This window comes from Enoplosus armatus, chromosome 17 (genome assembly GCF_043641665.1).
Source record: "Enoplosus armatus isolate fEnoArm2 chromosome 17, fEnoArm2.hap1, whole genome shotgun sequence".
Classification (NCBI taxonomy): Eukaryota; Metazoa; Chordata; class Actinopteri; order Centrarchiformes; family Enoplosidae; genus Enoplosus; species Enoplosus armatus.
The window spans coordinates 19,676,448-19,693,820 of record NC_092196.1 but is presented as its reverse complement, the minus strand read 5'-3'; positions in this window follow the sequence as shown (position 1 = coordinate 19,693,820).

The window sequence follows — 17,373 nt, the reverse complement described above, 5'->3', positions numbered from 1 at the left end:
AAAAGCTTAGATAAAAAGAGAACCTGTGGTGAGAAACATGAAAGCAAATGAAAAGAAGAACTTTCTGACTAACGCTGTAGAGCAATAATTGGTAACACTTGACAATAAGGTACATAAATGATGGTAGTTTGATGGTTGTAAAGTCAGATAATCATCACATGACGAAAGACATATTGTAACTCCTCACTATGATGTACCACTCTACTTGTTCCCCATTTTGTGGACACGAATGTGCATGTGGGGGACGTAATAATGTGCCAGCAAAGAGAGTGAAGAAGAAGACGAGTAAACGTGGATGTAAACAATGCAGGATTCACACTGTACACAGGGAAATTCAATCCAACACATCTGTTAGGGCTCAAGGATACACACGGTGTGTTTCGGTGAATAACACTGAATGTAAACATAAACTTTTGTTTATAAGCACATAAATATTGAAGTGCTACTGTATCTACTGTAAACTAACTTTGTAGCATGACGGTTTGTGCAAAAAGTAAAGAACTTGGAGGATACGCTCCGGATGAGTTGTATTTTTTCTGAACCTGAGTAAGTTGCCTCTGAGTGTCTCCCGTCTCTTTTAACCAATTGCTCTGACGGCCTTCTCTGCCTGATTGGTATTCACCGGCGGTGCAGTCGGTAGCTTTCATTTCATGTAAGTTCTGCTCTGCACCCCTGATTCAAATGACTTTCAATCTCTTTGTTCTGGGCAGCGGTCCAGGCCAGAGGGCCGGAGAATGATGCATCGAGGTGGTTTATTAATGTGATATGCTGCACAACCACCGACGACGACATTCATATTTCTGCCCTGCCGCCTCTGAGCCGATCTGCCAGAAGTACAAGATCACCCCAAGGTACCACTTCTATCAAACCATGCCGGGTCCGCCACCAAATCATCTACCGGAATACCACATATCACATCGAGTCCTGGGTTCTCGCCATATTTCTCTCTGACTGTGATAGAAAGTCGCCAGTTGAATGGTAGCGTTTGTGGCTCATCAATCAGGTGATGACAATAGGAAGCTGCCGGAAACCGAAATGTCACATGTTAGCAAATGGCAGGACGAGGAACATGTTTGGTAATGAAGCAGATACATCTTTACAGAAAAATGACGCCTTGTGCAGCTGAATAGGATGACAGACAATCCTCTGCTTATTAAGTAGTGGGATCTTTCCCTTTAACTAAGTAGTTGTCTAAACTTCACCAAGTCTAGCCATGCAGGAGGCAGGTCAGAAAATAGTCCCATGAATGATTTTTCTAAAGGTCTAATGTGTTTTGTTAGGTTGGAGTACTCGGGCGCAGAATGCAGATGCAGAAACATTTTTGCTCTTCTTCTATAACTTTTATTATTTTGTCATGTTTATCCACCAGACCCCAGGAAGGGAAGCCCCTGCTCTAAAGTGCTGAGGCTCGTAGTTAAAATGGTAGCACGTCGCCGTCAGATTGCTAAAACAGGAACAGCATCTTCTCCTGGAGGTGTTCCACGGCTGCATCAGTCTGCTGGTGTTTGCCTGCTCGACATCAGGAGACATGAGGAGGTGGTTAACAGCAGCGGCGGAGGCCATTAGTGAGCTGTAGATTCAATTAGCAGTGAGATTCACACAGGTGGTGTTGATCACGATGTCCAAGGTGGAACAAGGTCCGGGGCATCTGTCGACTCCGGCAGCCTCTGCCAGGGAAGCTGCGCGTGAACATCTGTTCATCATGGAGCTCCAAATGAACAATATCTCCATCCCACTTAACTCGAATGGAAAGCACTCAGAACGCTGTCTCTAATCACTGTGACTGAATATTTTATTATCTGCCATGTTTCTCCTTTCTAGCTTCACATCTGCAGTCTCACACACTCACACACACACACACACTCCAATGATCACCAGGATGTAGGCACCAGTGCAACCCCCAGATAGAACTGGGCTAGAGTACAGTATGTGGCTGCGAGTGTGATCCTCAGCGGAGGAAACCTAGATACACCAGTGATAACCTGTATATCAAGCTCTCAATCTGCCACGCGCTGAAGGGGGAAAATAAATAGCCTTCATCTCGGTGAAAGTGTTGCTCTCCTCGTCTGCAAAGTGGTAAATCTTGCCCATTGTGAAAGTGGGACATGCCGAAGCACAGAGGGAAAAGAGACGACGACAAGGGCACTGGAGCAGGACCACAAAGGGGGAGGGGGGGCAGAAAAGCATGATAGGTTCCCTCCCTCCGTAGCCATCATTGCGTTTCACTTAGATTATCTGCATTATTCAGATTCTCCCCTGGGCCGTCCCGCTTGGACGACCTTCCCTGTGAGATTACATGTTGACAAAGCCATCAATGGAAAACAGCCAAAGTCTGCAAATTTCATTTTTGCCCCCGTCTCCCCGAGTTGGTGGCTTTCTCTTCGTGCCCTCATCCTGAAAGGAGTCGGTCATTCACACCAATTCCAGAAGTGTCCCATAATTATAGACCTGTCAGTACTGATTTTCATCAACAACTGTGCGTGTGATGATCCGGCAGGAATGTTAATGAGTCCTCAATTGGAGTTAATCAGCTGCAGGCGCCGCAGTGGCCGCCTAAGCATTCCCCCATGGTCCTCTGCGGCTGTCAAACGTACACTCCAGCGCTGTGCATCTTGTGACGGGGCCAGCGGACGATAAGACGTTACACGACACCACTTCCCCCCGTTCTGTTCTACCCCTGGGTTTCATAAAAGAAAGTGCTTCCCCTGCAAAATCTTTTATTTTTTCGTCAAAGTTTATGTCCACTCGCTTCGCTACTCTTGACTCGGCGTACAATCCCTTCACTTAATTAGGAGAGCTATTTCTTCTACAGACAGGCCTCCCAGAGGGTCATGGACTCAAAGAAATTCTTCAGCTAATGGGAGTTGGTGAGCACTTTGTTCATTTTAATGTGCCTCGGCTTGGAAATCTTTTGACACTCTGTGAAGGGGGTTCTCGAACAGAAAGGTCTGAGAATGTGAAAAGTCCTCGGCACAGCGTGGCGATGTAACCGAAACAGTCAACCTTAAAAGTCACTGCTTCCTGCTGGACGGCACATTACAGTAATTAATCATGTGTCTCGCTGTGTGTGTGTGTTGGTGTTATTCGTGCTGGTGAAAGAAGCTCACTTGTGAATGTCGTGTGATTATTGCGTCAGAGATGGTGCAGAGGTGACTGGGAGTTCAGATTGGGACTTGCAGGTGGACGTGTCTCTCCATGACTCCTCAGAATCATACGCTGAAACACAGTTAAGTAAAGTATTCGCTGTCACCCTCTGTCCTCACACACAGAAGACATAAGAATAGTGACATTACAATATGGAGGAACAGAATGACCAAATTAGGCGAACAGAGTACAGTTGAGGCACTTCAACTTCTACTTTATTGTCCACGAGGGGAAATTTGTCTCGCAGACGAAAGACAGAACACAGAGACGTGATGAAACACATGAAACGTGAACACATCACCAGTAGTTAGATGGGAAACTCATCATCAGCTGCGTCATGATGAGGATTTATCACTTTGGTGGCCTGAGAGATGAAGGCATCATCCACCTTGTTGAGCTTTGGTTGTCTAAATCCAAAAACTGAGGGGACACTGTAAACTACATCAAGACGGTCTCAGTGGAAGCCTCTTCCAGAGTCAGATCCACAAGAGACTGAGTCCTCAGTTTAACACAAAGGCACTTTATTTCACCTCATTCCTGGTGCACGCTCCCCTCATCACAGCTCGCCAGAGATAAATAACTCTGTGGCATTTAAAGAAAGAAAAACATCACAGAGTCACAAATCACCTTGCCTGTGTTTGACATTAATCAGTGAAGCCATTTAATTACCTTTAGGAAGCGTACAGACTCAGACGGAGCCCGCTCCTTGTCTAATCATGAAGCTAAAAAACTGCTTCTCTGCTCTCTTGGTTGTAGAAAGTCCTTTGAAAATCTTAACTCGGCTTAATCATCAGGCTCAGCCGTTGTTCCACTAATGACTAGCACAGTGTGTGTTTGACGCGCCGGCACCGGATCGGCAGCAGCTGACTGCACACGGAGCCCCGATGCCAGCGGTACTGACAGTGAATTCTAAGTAGGACACCGGGGCTGTAAGAACAGGATCCTGAACGCTGGTGGAGCAGTTTTTCTTTTTCTTTTTTTTTTTATTTAACTTCCACTGGCGGCTCAAAGCAGGGATGAAGTGAGGGCAAGCAATGAATCACAATCCACAGTTTGTCCTTCACCTAATTTCTCACCGCCACTGAGGCTCAGGTGATTTAACCTGTTGCACACACACACACACACACACACACACACACATATATCCTGTTTTTTTTAGATGAAGAAATGTTGCTTCTTGTTGCAGTGCACATCATTTTAAACACATTAGATGAAAAATGAGAAATAAATGCTGGGGGTGCTGATCCAGATGTTGCTGCAGCTTTACACAGGGTTCCTAATGGGGGTCTCTGCAGTGGATTTTAAAGGACTGTAGTCTTGTTTTCTGTCCATCTAGGCGACGCTTCTCCTTCTAGCACCGTTGGAAAGCATTTGTTTAAAGTCAGAAATCTCGGCGTCCTGGTGAGATAATCTCCGAATCACTGGTTCTAATCAACAGCTCTACCAGCTGCATGTTGATGTGTTGTGATGATTTTATCAAATGAGGTGAAAAAATGACTTTCCCCTAAATAATAAGGCCTCTGTGTGTCATCTGTGAGAGCAGTTATATGTTACAGAACGCATGGGCAGGTGCGGGGAGCGAATATAAGTATGTGCACGTAGAAGAGAGAGTGGCTTTATCGACATTTTCCACATTTTCTCTTTCCATGGCTGAAAGCTCCGTCAGTTGGCAGCTGTCCCTTTCTGCCACAGACATAATCATCCCCGGCAGAATTTGAGGCCTCAATCAAAGAGCTGCATGCACGACGTGCACCGTCAGAGGAGCACTATACGAGACGGATCTACATGAAACACCTGGGGACAGCCATTACAGCCCCGCAGCCTATCAGACGCTGAATCCAAGAAATACCCCCAGAGGGGAGAGGGGCCCCCCGCTCGAGCCTGCGCTGAGGCTGCAGATTGCAGAAGGGAGGGACGCTGGCAGGCAGAAATGACGGATGATTTCTTGATGGTTGCTGTTGTCAGACGTTGAAGAGGCAGAGTGTCCACTTTTGTTCACGGCAAAAGTTCTCCATATTTTCATATAATACACGTTTATCAATGAGTCTTAACCCATAACAGGAGTCAGAGAAATAATTATCTGCAGTCGTTGACAGAAATCTGAGAAGAAACATGAAAATGTGTCATTTAATTTCATTGATTGTTTCACCAATCCTGATTCTGTGTGCGCCAAAATAAGAGCGTTATATAATATCCCTATAATAATATTCCTGTATGTATGTATGTGACTTCTCTGTCTGATTTGACACAAAGTTTAACATAAATTAAAGAGGAACTCCACTGATTTTCCACATCAAAGTCTGTTTACAGGTCTTGGGGAGTCCTGCTGCAAACTTGAATGTGTGAAGTCTAATAAATAATAATAAATCTGTTGCTGTGGAGTGATCCAGACCAACAGACCAGCAGCGGCATAACGCACCTGAATCTCTGACCACACTGTTGGTGGTCAAGTTGCATTCTGGGTAATACAGGCACCACGTTTTGACAAGGAAGAAGAATGTGTGAAATACAAAAGACGGTTCTGCCGCATTTCTAAATCTGTGAAGTCGTCTTGAAATATTTCTAAAGTAACTTGCAGTTTGTGATTTTATTGCACTTTGTTTTACTTTTAATTCATCGCCTCACAGGATTATGCATCCTGTTGTACTCCAACAACTCCACAGTGAGTTAGATTATGTTTGTCACATGACATCAGTACAATGTTATAGGATAGCCACTTGTGTAAATAAATACATAAATGAATAAATAGTCAAAGCTTCCAGCACAAACAGGAAAACACACACCGCTGCAGCGTTATTACTGTAAGTTTACAGGCTATCACCTACTGACGACATGAAAACACTTAAAGGATGTAATTACAGGATAAAATAAGTAGGTGGATTGAGCTTTTGCAGTCTCTCTGACGGCTGAGGAAGCCTTTTTTATTACAAATCAAAATAATTTATCATCATCTCGATCTCACTTGGAAATCAAGACAAAAGATGGTTTTGAACAGCAATAACTGGGACAGACTGTGTCCTGTCTGTCCATCACGACCACAGAGTCCCTGCAGCCGTAGAGAGGCAGCAGAAGGAAGCTGGTTCTTCCAGCTGACTGTCACCCGATAGAGTGCCGATCCTGATAAAGACGGAGTTACTGGTTTAAACAGAAATGAGACGATTCCTTCTAGTCTGAAATCAAAGCCCGGAAACAAAGTCTGACTTTCAATTAACATTCCCGTGCCCTCCCCATCACTCCACATTTGCATCACGGTGCTCACCTCGCCGGAGCCGGCCTCACACATATACTTGTTTACGAGGAAGGAAATTGGAAACTGAAGTGTGACTTGACTTTGTAGGAGGACATCCTGTTAGAGAAATGATCAGCCTACCGTATCACTCTAAACCCCCCCCGCCCCCTCCCTCCCTAACGAGGCCCGGGGTATGGCAGATGTCACAGCCCACAGAAAGAGGGTTCACACAGGGGTTAAAATTATGAGAAGGACTCTGTGAACAGGGGCACATATGTTACTGGAAGTGTGCTCTGAGATTCCACGACACTTTGAGCTTTAGTGTCGGGTCAGTGTGCAACAACACGAGGAGCGTGCAACACTTCATGTTTAGAGAAGGCAGGATTTTCATTCATCTTTAGCAGGTTATGGCCTGAGATAGTCTGCCACTAATGATTATTGTGATGTTATTGTTATGACAGTTTCCCAGAGCTCGAGGTGATGTCCTCAAACAGCTGGTTTTGTCCAGGCAACAGTCTAAATTTCCATCTTTCCATCAACTAATTGATTAATTGACTGATGGTCTGAAGCTAAAGATGATCGTGGTTGATGAGATAAAAAAGGGTTCATCCTCTTGGGAGAATACATTTCAATACTCTACAACCTACATGTTCGGTCAGATTAAAGACCCTGAATGTCTCATTATTTCACTTTGACCTGATAGTGGCACCGGTCAGAGGGTCAGGGGGGAACCACAATCATTAGGAATCATCCAACCTACCAACCTTATTAGTTATCAATCGTTGATTCATTGATTGAGTGGTATTCTTTCCGAATTAACTTCGTCTTGTCCCCCCACTCCTCTACACCTGACTGGCAGGTTGAGACACGACATTAAAATGAACAAACCACCCCAGCTTTCGGAGTTTCCTTTTTCCAACCTCCTGCTGCCAGATCACACACAGGACGCCAAAGACACACTCCCTGGTTTTGTTATCGCGTCTAATGGTGCACACAAATCCCCAGATTTCCTCCCAGCTCAGCGTTGCTGTTTTAAAACTCATCACAGTTTGAATTTGGGGGCACTATTACTAAACCTGCAGGTGTGTCTTTAAAGTGTCAGGATCCCCACCATCTGTGAAAGACACGGGGGGGAATTTGGTTCCAGTCTTCCTGTCAGATTTTAGTTAAAGCTCAAAAGAAAAGTCGGTGTAGATATAAAGATGAAATGTCTTACAGTTTTATTTCTAGGCTGCACATATAGAGGATTACAAAAAAAAACCCATGTCAGAGCCCTGCAAGGCATTAAAGGTGGTAATTACTAGACGGAGGGAAAACAACTGGATAACCTGATTGTGTATTGATTCTGTATGTTCGGGTGTGAACAGATGTAGCATCGCCGCGGGCAGAATGTGCAATAGGGCCAGCTAGCAGCGTGTGTTTACATGCAGTGAACGCAATTGCTAGCATATCATATTTGGTGTGTGTCGCAGTCACAAATAAATCCCTTGAAATAACTTGTGTTGGCCAATAAAACGGCCTCGTCTGTCCCTCGCTCTCACTTAATGAGCTGTGTTTTCCCTCCAAATAGAGATGCGACTCCCTCTCCCGTGTCTGCAGGACTTTGATGTGATGGCTGGGTCATAATTTCAAAAGAACATTCTTCTCTTTTAGATTTCAGAAGATGAAACATAAGCCCAGCTATTTATGCTCCATTATTTAATGGTGCACGAGAGTAGTCCAGAGGAAACAACATTTGTCTCGGCTGCAGCAGCCTCTTAGTATCTGCTATTGATTCCTGGCTCCAGCCTTTGGAGAAGATCGGTGTCCCCGTATACTTACCAAACAGGCCGGCTTTGTTTAAAAATCAGATTGATCACTTGGTTTCTTTTTCCTGCTTCGAACAGAAGGGAGCGTCTGATTTTTAAACACAGAGGGAAGACACGCAGCTCAGCAATATTTGCCCCTTTTCTCCTGACCTAAACAGGAGCCAGTGACGCAGATTGATTTTGTTTTGTTGTGAGGCTGCGTGATAAGCAGAGGGAAAATAATGAGCATTGTCTCATTAATGGATAGAGAATGCATTATGGGTCATATATTACAAATGAATTATGCATAGAGAATAAACAGCCACTGTGGCAGCCGGCTATACATCATCAGAGGGGCCAAATCATTTCGTAGCGGATGTCTGATCGTTTCTTCTGCACCTGACTGACACGCAGCGACACTTCGTTGATAGCGCTGCATTGGAAATGCACGACAGCAGAGTGGGAAGGTGGGGCTGTTTGCCTTGTATTGGAGAGCAAAAGGCTTTCTGTAATGAGCAAACATTTTGTCACCACAACATCACAAGTGTTTCCACACAAGGAGTCAGCTGTGGATTAACTTTAACATCTTCAGCCCATTACTCTTCCCATTCATGGCGGGGCCTTCTCTTTCAGATAAAGCCACTTATTAACACTGACCACCACTACTACAAGACTTACAAGACCCCCAGCAGCTAAGTTTCTGTAAATGTTCTGACGTTAGAGAATGACAACCACTGGAGACCAACAAAATGTGTTGGAAACATTGTTCTTGCTTTACAAATCTCACGCCAAGAGAGTAAGAACTACAACGCCACTCCTCGATGAGACATATAGCTGCGTAGGTTATACAGGCTTCATCCACACACCGTCTGAACGTCAGGCTCATCTCCACATTTCAGCAGCAACACTGGATTCATAAACGTTACGAAGAGCGCAAAAGCAACAGCTTCAGTCGACAGACGAACACACGAACAGGCCTATCCACAATCAATAAACTAATTCATGCATATCGAGCTGAAATATCCATCAGAATACAGCTGTTGGTGTGAGTGAGGCCGTCTGTTGTGAGTTACAAATGGACAAATAAAAGTGAACTCCAGCTGGTTGACAAAAGTTGGTTTGGGGCTAAATTGTAAAGGGGGGGGGGGGTGCCAGACGGACGGGCCCTTGATGATAAAAAAAAAAGTGTTGCTCCTGTTACAGGTACTTTTAGGTTTGCACTTCTTTGTATAGCCTCCAACACCCACACTTCACCACTGACTGCTGACACCCACAGTGTTGAGGTGTCTTTACTTGAATGGTTACTGTGAGGACTTCCCGTGTTTGTACGCTGGTAATGTGGCATGAGACAGAAGCTCAAGAAGTCTCCGAAACCTCTTGGTCTCAAATTGAAATTTCTGTACAAAGGTCCTGCAGCTACATTGACAAGAAAAATGGTTCAGGAAGTTTTTAACATCTGGTTTTCATGAAAGAATGCTGCAATGCTGTACCTACAATTAACATTCAGGAAAGGTCTCACTTGTATCCAGCAAGAATTACAAGGAAGGACTTCATCAAACAATGCACTTGTTTCTGTCAGTCCAATAAAGGTTCACCCAGCTGCTCTAAACTATCTGGGCCTTTTACAGCTCAGTTAATTAACTTTTCTTGCACACAATAAAGGCACATAACACTCAGAGAAGCACCAGTTACAGTGGCTGGGGAGCAGTCCAGGAAATCCATTTCTGAATGTGTTGAGGCTCAAACTGTAGAGGGAAGCAAAGGGAACCTTGAACTAACTAAACATTGATTTACTGCAGCAGCTGTTTCCTTGACCTCTACTTGACCTTCCATATCTTGGAAATGATAACCTATAAATAAATAGGACGGCTGAATAATAACGACTTCTTTTAGTCTGGAGAACTAAATGCCATTTTGCAAAGTAACATGGCGCAGACATTCATGGTCCCCAGAGGATGAAGTTGAATCATTTTGACGATGCACTGACTTTTCCTCTGGTCTCACCATGAGGTCACAATTTCTGATTGTGATAAACAGATTTACCTGAAAGTTATAATCATGGTCCTCAGAGGATGAACCGTCCTTATATGTCCTTTCCTTCAGTACCAGCGTCAGGTCAGATTGTCAAGTTTGCACCTAAGATATCTCAAGATACGCAAGATGGATTGATCACATCTTATGAGAGACACGTTTTGACATTTCTTTATCTAATCCCACGTTAGCATGGAGGACAGTGAACGGACAACAGTGAAAAGAAAAGGGAAACTTGAGTCACTGACACATAACATAAACTAGGTGGATACATGGAACTACAAAAGCACCACCTTCTGTCACTGTAACTCTTCATATTGTCAGATATTGTTCCATCGTAGACTTTATATCTCACACAAAAGCAGGACTGGGTATGACGTCCTACAGAGTGAAGAATCTTTGCACTGCAGAAAACCGAAGCACTGCAGCAGAAAATAACTGTAACTTGAAGTGACACTCGCAATATTCACAGTAGCTGTAACTTAGATTGTGAAGCATAATCTCATCATCCCTGCAGAATTATAAAACTGTCATCCGCTGATAATTTGCAGACAGACAGTAGGTGAGTGTGCTGGTGCAGAGAGAGAAGTTCTTCAGCTGGGCATCAGGAACGATGCTCGTCAGTGCTTCTGCTTTCTGGACCAGGAGAGCTTTAGTCCATCCAATCCTGTTTACAAGACATTTGAAGGACAGAGATAAGGGGTTTACTCTTTCTTGCCAAAAGAAGAAAAAGTATGCTCCGATATAGGTGGATTTAAAAGTGCTGAAAGTGCAACGAGCTCTGAGCACGGACACTGAGACGTGGTCAGAGATGCACATGTGCAGGTCATGTAGGGCATCTCATCAATACTTATGATGCAGCATCTCAGAGCCAAGAGCTGACTGGAAGTGCATCCCAGTTGTGCAGATGTCAATGTAAACACATCCTCCCCCCCGTCTCCTGCTGACTGCACAAACCGCCTTTTCTGATTTCTTTTTTTTCTCTTGTTCCCGATACCCGGAGATTGAGCGCTGATTGCCTGTCCCCTGCCGTCCTGCAGCATGGGAGTGATCTGCAGGCGTGAGGACAGCAGGCCATTATTCAGTCTTTAGATGTGCTGCTTCTTATCAGCGCGCAGGGTTGACTGAGGCAGCTGCTCTTGTCAACATGCCAGCACCCGAGCGTCCTCCGGGGGGGGGACAGGATTTGACGAGGACGCTCAACAAACAAACTCCTCCAAAAAAAAAAGAAAATACACGAACACACAGAAACTCCCAGACAGCAGAAGTGTCGTGCTCTTGAAAGTGCACACATGTAGCCCCCCCCCCCACCTCACTCCACCCATCCCTCGCTCTCAGCGGGGGCCGATGTCAGCATGGAGGAGGTGTTTGACAGGTGACGGCTGCAGAATGAGGGTGACAATCTTTGGTCACTTCAAATAGAGAGAAGATGACTATCTAAAATGAAAACGCCCCCTGCCGTGTTTCCATTTTTGGTGATTTGCAGGTTGGATTAAAAGATATCGGCTGTGTTTTCAGAGGGAGTATTAACTCATTGTGTCGCGATGTCCTCTCCTCGCTTCGTAGTGTAAAACAGGAACAATCAAATAAGTTGTGATCAGGTGTAATAATATTCCCCAACGTGGTCAGGGCGAGCTGTGAAGACTCAGTGGAGTATTCCTTTAAAAACAAGCTAACCAACAAATATTGATGGGGTTTCACATCCTCTGATTGCTGCGCAAGACGAAAGGTCGGGGGGTAAAGACAATCATTAGAAACCATCATCATCAATCAAACCCTGGTTTAAGGGGTTAAGACACCGACCATGACCGCAACGTCCCCGGTTCAAATCTGGCCGGGGACCTGTCTCCCTCGCCTCCTATCATCTGCTACTGTTATATAAATGAAGCAAAGGCATAAAATGTCCCAAATTAATATAAGAATCACAAAGAACACTCATAACTCTTCTCCGGAGACCATGAACGTCTTCAAAAATCTCGTCTGTCCTCCAGTTTTGGGAGAGACAGAGGAGACAGACCAACATAGCTGATGTCCATCACACTGGACTGCAGGCTAATAGGATGTCAAAAAGAATTACTTTCCAATTTTCAGGTACTTCAGAAATCATTCTGGGACAAAGACGAAGTCAGCAGCATTTCCAGAGTTGTTGTTGTCCTGAAAGCCGAGTCTGCTTCCTGAGGTGGTCGATTCCTGACTGACCTTCGGCAGCGAACACTTTCAACACACTCTGTCATCTGCTTTTCATTGAAACAGCTTCCAAATTATTTAACATATTCAGCAAATTGGAAAGATAACATCAGCAGGTTCATTGTTGTTGAGGATCACAGATGATGCTTGAAAGACTGATCCACAGGTCTTATGATGAAGTCTCTGTTCCAGGGAGCTGCATGGGAACATTCAGCTAAATATGACTTCCATCAAATTCATAATATTAACATATAAACTGTTTATGAAATCCTGAGGGTGAATTAAAAACTGCTGATAGCGAGGAGCGCGCACACATTCCAGACGAAATTTCTCATTTGGGATATTTGATAAGTTTTATTCTTTTCCAATTAAATCTTTTTCAAGCAAAACTTTTTTATTTTTATTGGCTTACTGTCAGACAGGAACTGTCATGTGAGTGTTTACAGTTGTGATATTTTCACTTGTGTGAATCTGATGAAAATATCTACTTACAATAGCAGCTCTGGTTAACGGCTTAACTAGTGAGGCGCCGATCAAAGTATGCAGCTACAGCAAATCACACCATCAGCCAATAAAAGATAAATAAGTGCTATGACACCATCAGCTCGGCCCTACAGGTGTATTTATACCGCTGCACTCTAATCCCTCCATCACCTCCTTCTCATACCTTGCCAGTGTAATCCTGAGGATTAATGTACTGCGGCTTTATATTTACACAAACCGCAGTGTTTACTAGTTTGTTTGCTACAGCTCATGGATAATGCAATGGGATAAAGGGAGTCTCTTATATGACTTTAATGCATCTAATTTGTGCTGTAACAGCTCGGGGGGAGAAAACGACAAACGGCAAGCAACAATAATCAGTAATATAGAGCTAAACATAAAACTTTGCATTAGACGCGTCGACTCTAAGCCGTCTGCAGGCCGTCTGCGTTCAGGTGGGCTGAACTCTGTTTCACACTGAGGCAGACAGACTGCTTTGTGGTTTGAGCAAATCAAAGCCTCGAGGATTCAACTGTGAGTTCTCATTTTATTCTTCTCTCCTTAGACGGGAAATAAATAATAAGTAAGAAATAAGTCAATGTTCCAACATGCAGAGGAACGTAGGAAATCAGAGGTAAGCAGCAGGAATGTGGAAATGAAATCACTGAGAGCGCACGTGATGATGATGATGTTCCTCAGTTTATCACGAGATCCACTGTCTCGATCTCTTCATGTTTGTCTCAGAAAGAGGACATTTTATAAAGGAAATAAACTACATGCAGAAGAATCTACAGTTGTTGGACTGAACACTTGACCTGTCTATAAGTGTAACGCTTCTTTCTTCACTGAAAACAGGAAACGTTTTGACGTTGAGTTATGATGATGAAAGTTCTCCAGCAGCGTTGAAAGCTGCCGTGATTTACTGTCAAAAATCAAATGACTTGTGTTGCTTTCACTGCATGAAAACTGAATGTAAATGTTTCCAATGGTTTATATGAATCTTTAAAGCTGCAAAAGTCATTCTTTTTATTTCAGCAATGTGCCAAATGACTGGGATGTTCTTGGTGATCAACCCACAGTGAATTGAGCGTTTTAGTGTCTTTCAGCTTGTTTTGGTTCACTCTCATTCAGCCTGTTTCCAGCAGCAGCTGTTTTCACTGTGAACTACCTGCTCAGCAGCTAACAGCAGACAGACACAGTTAGCGACTAGCTGGTGAACATTAGTGGAGCAGGAGTTGGAGGAGACCAAAAACAGAGCTGAAAGACGAAAGACATTCATCAGGTGGCCAGAAACACGACTCTAAAAGAAAGCTAATGTTGCTCCGTGTCAGCTGGATGTGTAAATAAGCAACTGTTTGTTAACATGTTGTCGGATGTGTTTACAGCTTACTGTGGTGCATCCAAAAAGAAAAACGATGGCGTCTGTACTTTAAAAACATTCATGAGAAAAAAAAAAGCCTGTCAGCACATTTTAAACTGTCCCTGGGAGACAAAGAGCTCCGGCCTCGTCCCTTTCTTTAAAAGAAAGTCCTGCGTCACGCTGAACCTTCACTCTGAGTCCTCATCCAGCTGCAAACCTGCTCCACACATCATCACACGGACAGTGTGACGCAGTTATTTAAATTCTTGTGATTTATACGCCACGAGTGGGATTGTTTAGACGATTTCCTGCAAATGTTAATGGAGACTTCTCTGAAACAATAAAGGTGGATTCAGACAACATGGGTTCAGATTTGAATCCCCTTTTTCCACTTGATTGATTCTGTGTACATTTTTGTAATTCTCTGACTTCCTTCCTCGGTAATATTTAGTATTTGTTGCTGTTGTGATCCATTTCCTGTGTGTACCGATTGGTTTGTGTAGTGCTTAGAGATCTGAGACTATTCATTCAATAACACACCTCTGTACCTGATGAAGATGCACCTGATTGGACTGGAAACGCTTTAGTTTTTCTAAATGTAGTAACGTTTTTAAAGGGAGATATCTACGGTGTTGTGTGTCTTTGGGAAGCAGAAAAACACCAATGTCCAATAGAAACTGAATTCAGTAAAAACTGGGGTCTAAAGTTGCACTTCAGAAACAACTTAACCATGACTGATGATTGATAGATGATTGATGACTTGACAAAAAGGTCATAATGTTGTCCGACATAAACAAGAAATGATAAATTGATGATTAGCCTTTACATAAAGTAACACGTTTGTTTCCACTTCACCTCCTTCGTGTTCATTCTGGCTTTAATCAATACATTTAATTTCCCTGCCTGCGACAGTATGTATTACAGTCTTCTCCATCAGTGTGTTGACATGAATATTTACACATGCTGAGGGTTCGATCGATCCTTTTTCCTGCAGCTTAGTCCCCGTTCCCTCAGCATCAGTCACTGCCAGCTCCTCTTAAGGTGAGCGTACAGAGTCCATATTAACCGTGTCATTCACCAGCTGTCCCCATGTCAGACGCTCCTTTAGTCTGACAGAAGTTGGCGCTCAAAATAGCAAGTACTCTTGTCAGAAAATCCAATCTAAAATTAAGCCCTGTTCAATCATACATGAGCCAAATTTCAAAGGAAGGCGTTTGAATAATAGAAGAAAGGGGAGATTTCCCCACGCTGCTATTGTGTTTTACATGCTTTGAGTTAACCCAGAATACAGCAGCCGCCTTCACTCTCACACTGTCTCATAGCTCGCAGCATGCCGCAACATGTAACTCTGTCCCTCCTTCATCCAAACGGAGGTTTGTCAATTCAAACAAACATGTTGCAGCTCAACAGCATTTCAAGAAAGGATTTACACTACAAGAGGGAGTGCTCAGGGCTGCAGTTACTCCTCTATTTGAGGATTTTGTCTTCAGTCTTTTTCCGTGACTGAGGAAACATAACAGCCAGAATGTCTATAATTCTTTACAGGATATTTTAAAAGGTGTGTCTATAGGGTGCAGTGTGCAGGAGGGGCTTTGATCCTGTTTTCTCCTCTAAAAAGACATTTTCCAAACCAACGACAGCTGCATGAGGGATTAAAATATGCTCATGCTTAAATCTATCCTTCATGTCAGACGGTATAATGAAGGAGACTCAGTCACATTCAATAAACATCAAGCTTGAATGGACAAACCGGACAATCTTCATTAGACCCTCAATATATTAAACTGTGACTTCCTGTTTGTCTTAAAACAAAAACACAACAAAAAGAGCTTCATTAAAGCGTCGTTTCAGTTTCCGTCCATCTGTTCTCATCAATTATATTAATTAAAGTCTGGTTCTCTGATCGTTCTGTCTCTTTATTGCCTATTTTTATGGATGTTGCAGCTTTTTGAAATGTCAGAAATTACGTTTGTGAGTAAAATGTTAAGTGATAGAATCGATTACTGGAGCTACAAAATATATATATATATATATATATATATATATTCATTTAAATATATTCAGCAGGCGCAGGATGTTACCAGTTTTTGTTATTTTCCTCTTTGTGTGTAATTGTGTTGTTTGTTTTGTGATTCACGTATGATGTGTTATGAACAAAATGACTTCTGTTCTGTCAAATGTGTCCGTCCATCTCAATCCATCGCAGTCAGAGAACCAAATTACCTTTAAAGAAATGAAATGGTACTTTAATAAGTTTGCAGGCTGTGTTTGTTGGAGTTGTTCATCTTCTAACAAGATGCCAGAAACAGTTTTGTGGTAAACACCCACACACACACACACACACACAGTCTGCAGCAGGACATGCGTCTGGCTCTCCGGCTGGCAGTCTGACAGCAGCATCTGCGAGAATCTGAGCGCTGCAGTTGACGACACTCTGCTCTGAACTGTCACGGGAGCAGATGGTTTATCAATTCAAAGTAAAAGAGGGAAAAATAGAGAATCAAGCTTCAGAAAAGCAAACAAACAAACAAACAAACAAACAAACAAACAAACCGCTGAACGAACAAACTATCGCTGGCCTTTGGATCCTTTTCCTCTCCTCAAAAATGCATGAAAGGAAGATGGTGCTGTTGAAATTTATACATACAGCAGTCTGGGAATTATACTTGGAAAGGGAAGCATGTGTAGTGGGCAAATGTTTTATTCTCTTTCAGATTGATGGTTGGAATATTGCAATTCAGGCTATCCAGAGAGACACTCTAGCTTCTTCTTTTTTTCATAACGCTGCACAGTGTTAGAAAGAGCAGTAATGGAGGAGCTGCTGAACAATAAAATCCATATTGACATGGCCGGGGATTTTATGGGATAAAATAACAAACCCCTTCGAAGTGAAAACACACAAATTAGTCCAACTTAAGTGCTGAGTTTGTTTTCGTAGACTGAAAGCGAGCGTGTAATTGAAGGGAACACCTCCCCCCCCTCACGTAGAGATGAGTCTCTCCGACCGGATCAATGTTCAGAGGCCTAAACACAAAAGACGGCGCGGCTTCATTTGTGAAAAACATTCTGCTGGTCTGAATCTTGAGGCGTAACCAAAATGATCAAATCATGTCGTTTGCCTCAATTTGCATCTGAGTAATGAGTTTACAATC